Source organism: Camellia sinensis, chromosome 11 (assembly GCF_055761805.1).
Source record: "Camellia sinensis isolate YWXY chromosome 11, ASM5576180v1, whole genome shotgun sequence".
In the NCBI taxonomy this organism is placed as follows: domain Eukaryota; kingdom Viridiplantae; phylum Streptophyta; class Magnoliopsida; order Ericales; family Theaceae; genus Camellia; species Camellia sinensis.
The window spans coordinates 92,887,025-92,893,309 of NC_138971.1; positions in this window are offsets into that span (position 1 = coordinate 92,887,025).

Consider the following 6,285-nt stretch of genomic DNA (forward strand, 5'->3'; position numbering starts at 1 on the left):
CTTGATTTCAATAAAGTATAAAGGCAAGGGTAATGTTCGCGAGTACATCATGGAAATGTCTCATCTGGCTTCAAAACTTAAGGCACTAAAGCTCGACTTATCTGATGATTTGCTCGTGCATTTAGTTCTCATCTCTCTTCCTGCACAATTTAACCAATTTAAGGTCAGTTATAACTACCAGAAGGAGAAATGAACTCTCAATGAGCTCATTTCATTTTGTGTGCAAGAGGAAGAGAGATTGAAGCAAGAAAGGACTGAAAGTGCTCATCTGGCAAGCACCTCCAAGCATACGGGCAAAAGAACGCATAAGGGAAAGGAAGTTGCTATTCCTCAGGGTCCGGAACCAAAGAAACAGAAAGTGCAGGATGGTTGTTTCTTTTGTGGCAAGCCCGGACACAGAAAGAAGGATTGTGCCAAATACGTCGCCTGGCGTGTAAAGAAAGGTACATTTCATGTTTTGGTCTGTTCTGAAATAAATTTAGCTTCAGTACCAAGAAACACTTGGTGGGTAGATTCTGGTGCTACTACTCACATATGTGTTTCTATGCAGGGTTGCCTGAACTACCGAAAGCCAACTGATGCTGAAAGATACATCTTTGTGGGTGATGGTAAGTCGATAGAAGTGCAGGCAATAGCGCACTTTAGATTATTACTGAAAACTGGTTATTATTTGGATTTATTAGACACTTTTGTTGTACCGTCCTTTAGACGGAATTTAATTTCTGTTTCTGTATTGGACAAATTGGGATATTATTTTTTTTTTGGAAATATGAAGTTTAGTATGTCTATTAATTCCAATGTTGTTGGTACTGGTTTACTTAATGTGTTTGATAATCTATATTTGCTCGAAACTATTGCATCTTATAATGCAACCTTGCACGTGGAATCACGAGGTACAAAGCGTAAATTAACTAAGGAAAATTCAGCCTCATTATGGCACAAACGCCTAGGTCACATCTCTAAATCTAGAGTTGAGCGCCTTGTGTCTGATGGAATTTTGGACTCTCTTGATTTTTCAGATTTTGATGTCTGTGTTGAGTGTATCAAGGGAAAACAGACCAAAATAAAGAAATATGGTGCCCATAGGACTACAGATGTCTTAGAATTAATTCATACGGACATTTGTGGCCCATTCCCTATGGCGTCTTGGAATGGTCAACATTATTTTATCACATTCATAGACGACTATTCCAGATATGGGTATCTATTTCTTATCCATGAGAAATCACAGTCTTTAGACGTATTCAAAAAATTTAAGGCCGAAGTTGAGTTACAACTCAACAAACGGATTAAAAGTGTCAGGTCTGACCGTGGTGGTGAATACTATGGCAGATATGATGGATCAGGTGAACAACGTCCAGGACCGTTTGCAAAATACCTGGAGGAATGTGGAATCGTCCCACAATACACCATGCCAGGATCACCTAGCATGAATGGTGTATCTGAGAGACGAAACCGGACTCTTAAGGATATGGTAAGAAGTATGATCAGTCATTCTACTTTACCAGAGTCCCTCTGGGGTGAGGCTCTAAAGACAGCAACTTATATCTTAAATCGGGTGCCAACTAAAGCAGCTGCAAAAACACCTTATGAGCTTTGGGTTGGGCGAAAGCCTAGTCTAAAACATTTGCATGTGTGGGGGTGTCCTGCTGAGTATAAACCTCATGAACGAAAATTGGACTCTAAAACCATTAGCAGCTACTTTATTGGCTATGCCGAACGATCACGGGGTTACAAGTTTTATGATCCCACAAATAGGTCAATATTTGAGACGGGAATTGTAACATTTTTTGAGGATGTTGAGTTTGGGGGGAGAAATCCAGTTAGAGATATTGTCTTTGAGGAGGAAGCAGGAGTAATCCCACTTCCTACTACTACTTTTGACCAATCACAGGTTCCTATACCTGTCATTGCTCGAGAAGTAATTTCGGATCCTCAACCTGACAATGTTGTTCAAGATAATATAGTTCAAACCCCCATTCAAGATGAGGTAATTGTTCCTGAGGAACAAACTCTACAACCTCAAACTCAAGAATCTGTGCCATTAAGGCGATCCACCAGAGAAAGGAGATTTGCATTTTCAGATGATTATATTGTATATCTCCAGGAACATGAGGTAGAAAATGGAATGTCGAAAGATAATCCAATCAACTTTCGTCAAGCCATGGAAAGTTCCAACTCTCATAAGTGGATAGAAGCCATGAATGAAGAATATAAGTCTATGCAAGACAATAAAGTTTGGGAACTTGTCTCATTACCAGTTGGTGCGAAGCCCGTAGGTTGTAAATGGATATTTAAAACCAAAAGGGATTCAAATGGTAATGTGGAGAGGTATAAGGCACGTCTTGTAGCTAAAGGCTTTACTCAAAAAGAAGGAATTGACTTTAAAGAAACTTTCTCTCCAGTTTCTTCGAAAGATTCTTTTAGGACAATTATGGCGCTTGTTGCATATTTTGATCTTGGGTTGCATCAGATGGATGTCAAAACAGCTTTTCTTAATGGTGACATTAAAGAAACAATTTATATGGTGCAGCCAGAAAACTTTGTGTCAGGAGACCCAAAGAATATGGTTTGCAAATTGACTAAATCCATCTATGGACTCAAACAAGCTTCTCGTCAGTGGTACTTCAAATTTCATCAAGTTTTCACTTCGTATGGTTTTGAAACTAACGTTGTTGATGAATGTGTGTATCACAAGTTCAGTGGGAGTAAACACATATTTTTGGTTTTATATGTTGACGACATATTGCTTGCCACAAACGATATAAACTTATTGCATGACACCAAGAGATTTCTATCTAAGAATTTTGAAATGAAAGATCTTGGTGATGCTTCCTTTGTATTAGGAATCGAAATACTCCGAGATCATTCTCGGGGTATTCTGGGATTATCACAAAGAAGCTATATCGAAAAAATACTCATTAGATTTGGCATGCAAAATTGTAAATCAGGTGAAACCCCGGTTGCTAAGGGAGACAAGTTTAGTCTCAGCCAATGCCCGAAGAACAGTCTTGAAATTCAAGAAATGCAGAAGATTCCTTATGCCTCGGCTGTAGGGAGTCTAATGTATGCTCAAGTATGTACGCGTCCGGATATTGCGTTTATAGTTGGCATGTTAGGCAGATATTTAAGTAATCCTGGCATGGATCATTGGAAAGCAGTCAAGCGTGTTATGCGATATTTACAGAGAACAAAGGAATATATGCTCACATATAGGAGATCGGATAAGTTAGAGGTCATTGGATATTCCGACTCCGATTTTGCTGGATGCCAAGACAGTAGGAAATCCACATCAGGCTATATTTATCTGTTAGCTGGCGGAGTAATTTCTTGGAGGTCTGCAAAGCAGACGCTCATAGCTTCATCCACCATGGCTGCAGAATTTGTAGCATGTTATGAGGCATCAAACCAAGGGATATGGCTGCGGAATTTTGTCACTGGGTTGCGTATTTTGGAAGGCACTGAAAGACCACTTAAGATATATTGTGACAATAAGTTTGCAGTTTTATATTCCAATAACAACAGGAGCTCGACAAAATCAAAGCATATTGATATCAAGTTCCTAGTTGTAAAAGAAAGAGTGCAGAGTGGACAGATTTCCATAGAGCACATTGGGACAAACTCCATGATAGCGGATCCACTTCCGAAGGGACTACCACCCAAGGTCTTTCATGAGCACACTGCTCAGATGGGTGTTGTTCTATTTGAGAACATTCTGGTTTAGTGGGAGTTTGTATTTATATTACTGCTTTATGTCAGTCTTGAGTTTTATCTATGTAATTAGATTAATTTCTGCAGAAATGAAGTATTCAGTTTATTACGCTCTGTTACGTATTGTGAAGTATTGATCTCAATAAAGTTAAGTAGGACCAGTTGGAAATAGGCATGTATGGATCACATCACATGTAATTTCCATGCTACGCATCCATGATTGATCTATGTCATTTAGCTGTATTCGTATACGTGACCATTGGTGGGTCGAGTTACGATTAATGTAACGAAGACCGCTTTGATCCTATATTAATATAGTTAATGGACAAGATTGTTTGGATACCCTCAAGTTATGATAACAAATTTCTGAGCTCACTAAAGTTAAGCACATTTTTCAGGATACATATGTGGTCCAGTGGGAGATTGTTAGATAATGTCTCAATGGGACCACATAATTAAATGTGGTGTTATCATTTATAAGAAGCCTACAATTTAAGTGATTCAATTTAGTTAATAGGCTTAAGGGTATATGTGTTATGGACCTAATGTGTAGATACTAGTTGTATAATTTCTATTTCTATGAGGGGCAGAAATAGAAATTAAAACATATTGGTTAAAGTTGGTTTTCATTACCTTTCAGTTTTAAAACCAATAATAATAATGGTTAATTTATTAGTTTTTATTACCTTTCAGTTATGAAACTAATAATGGTTAATTTATTGGTTTTTATTACCTTTCAGTTATGAAACCAATAATGGTTAATTTATTGGTTTTCATTACCTTTCAGTTATGAAAACCAATTACAACCTTTAAAAGGTTATGGTCCCTATTCTTTCCCAAGAGTGAAAAAACAAGAATACTGTTTTGTTTTCTAAATCCTCTCAAGGAGAAACATAAGGCACATAAGGGAAAGGATTAGAAGGCTCTAACAAAGTCAATATTAAGGTTTTATTGACAATCAGACGCTTCCGTTTAACCGTTCATCAATGGATTCAAGTATGTCATTTTGTCTTGATCTCTTGATAATACACATGGTAAATAATCCAAAGTGTAAGGTTTATGTTCTGAAATTTTATGTTTACAAGGGAGACCTATAGGATAAATATATTATCCTAGATAATGTCTATCTCAAATCAACAATATCTAATTAATAATTATCATCTAATATATATTTATATATTGACTATTATCCATATCAAGATTATTTCATACCTTGAAATATAATCTATAATTTTATTTGGATCTCTCCTAATGAGGTTGTGCTACCATGGGCAACCCAATTAGATAAGGATTCTAAACCCGACCCAATTTCCAACATAACTAATATTTGTATTCTTGTTGCCTAATAGGGACTGATGAACTTTATTGGGCGGATGGGAATCCAAAATGAACAGAGTCGTTCATGAATAGGCTCGAGTTATGTTCAGTAAGGGCTCATTCGAATTTGGTTCTTTAATTTATTTTTTTTTTATGTTCGAGCTCAAGTTCATTAAAATCTTAATAAACAAGTCCAAACATACTAAAACTTGATTCGTTAGCTAGCTCGTTTAACATTTATTATTTATATATTAAATAATGTAAAAATATGTATAAAAAATAAAATAAATATGTAATTTATATATTTGAAAAATGTAAATATAAATAATAGCTAACTATAAATAATACATTTATATAATAATGGAGATAGATATTATTATTTTAGTAAAATATTGACTTCTCTTTTAGTATATTTATATACATTGTATATATAATTATATAATAAAAATTTCAATTATAACTTTAGTTTCATACGTAAATATGAATTTATAATTTTTTTGACTCGTTAAGGCTCGTGAACAAACTCGAGCTTGAGCTCGAGTCAAAGTCAAGCCTAAGCCAACTCAACTCGAGCTCAATTCATTAAATTTTTATTGTGCTTGAGTTCGAATTCTTTAAAATCTTAATAAACAAGTCCAAGCATACTAAAGCTTGACTTGGCTTGGCTCGTTTGTAGCCCTACGAGCAACATGTCAAATTGTCCTCTGCAAGAAGTTCCAAACACTGATTATTTTTGATTTGAGTGTTGATATCTTCTACGTCATTATTCAATGGTAATGAACAATCCAAAGATATGATTAGGTTGGATGATAAAAAATCGCGTTGGTTCTCACAAGCAGATTTGAGGAAAGCGTTACAAAGATAGAGATATAGAGAGAAGAAAATTGTATATATGAAAAGCGAGAGAGAGAGAGAGAGAGAGAGAGATCTGAAAATGACATAGACAACAATAGCAGTAGCGGTTGAAACAATGGTGGTAGCAGCAACAAACTCTAGTAGATACGGTGACCGTTAAGAAGGAAGGGAGAAAGGGAGAGAGGGAGGGCGAGAGAGGGGAAGTGACAGGAAACATAGAGACATGATAGAAAGATATCTAGGGTTTTTTTTATGTTCTTAGGGATAGTTTGGTCCATTTTTGTCAAAATTTTTCCTTATTTTTTTATAATTTAAAGTCTTAATGACTTCAACTAGCAAATAAATTGTTGTTGTCCTTGAACTCTTCCACAAATTTGTAGAAGTATTCCTCCGTTATTTTCC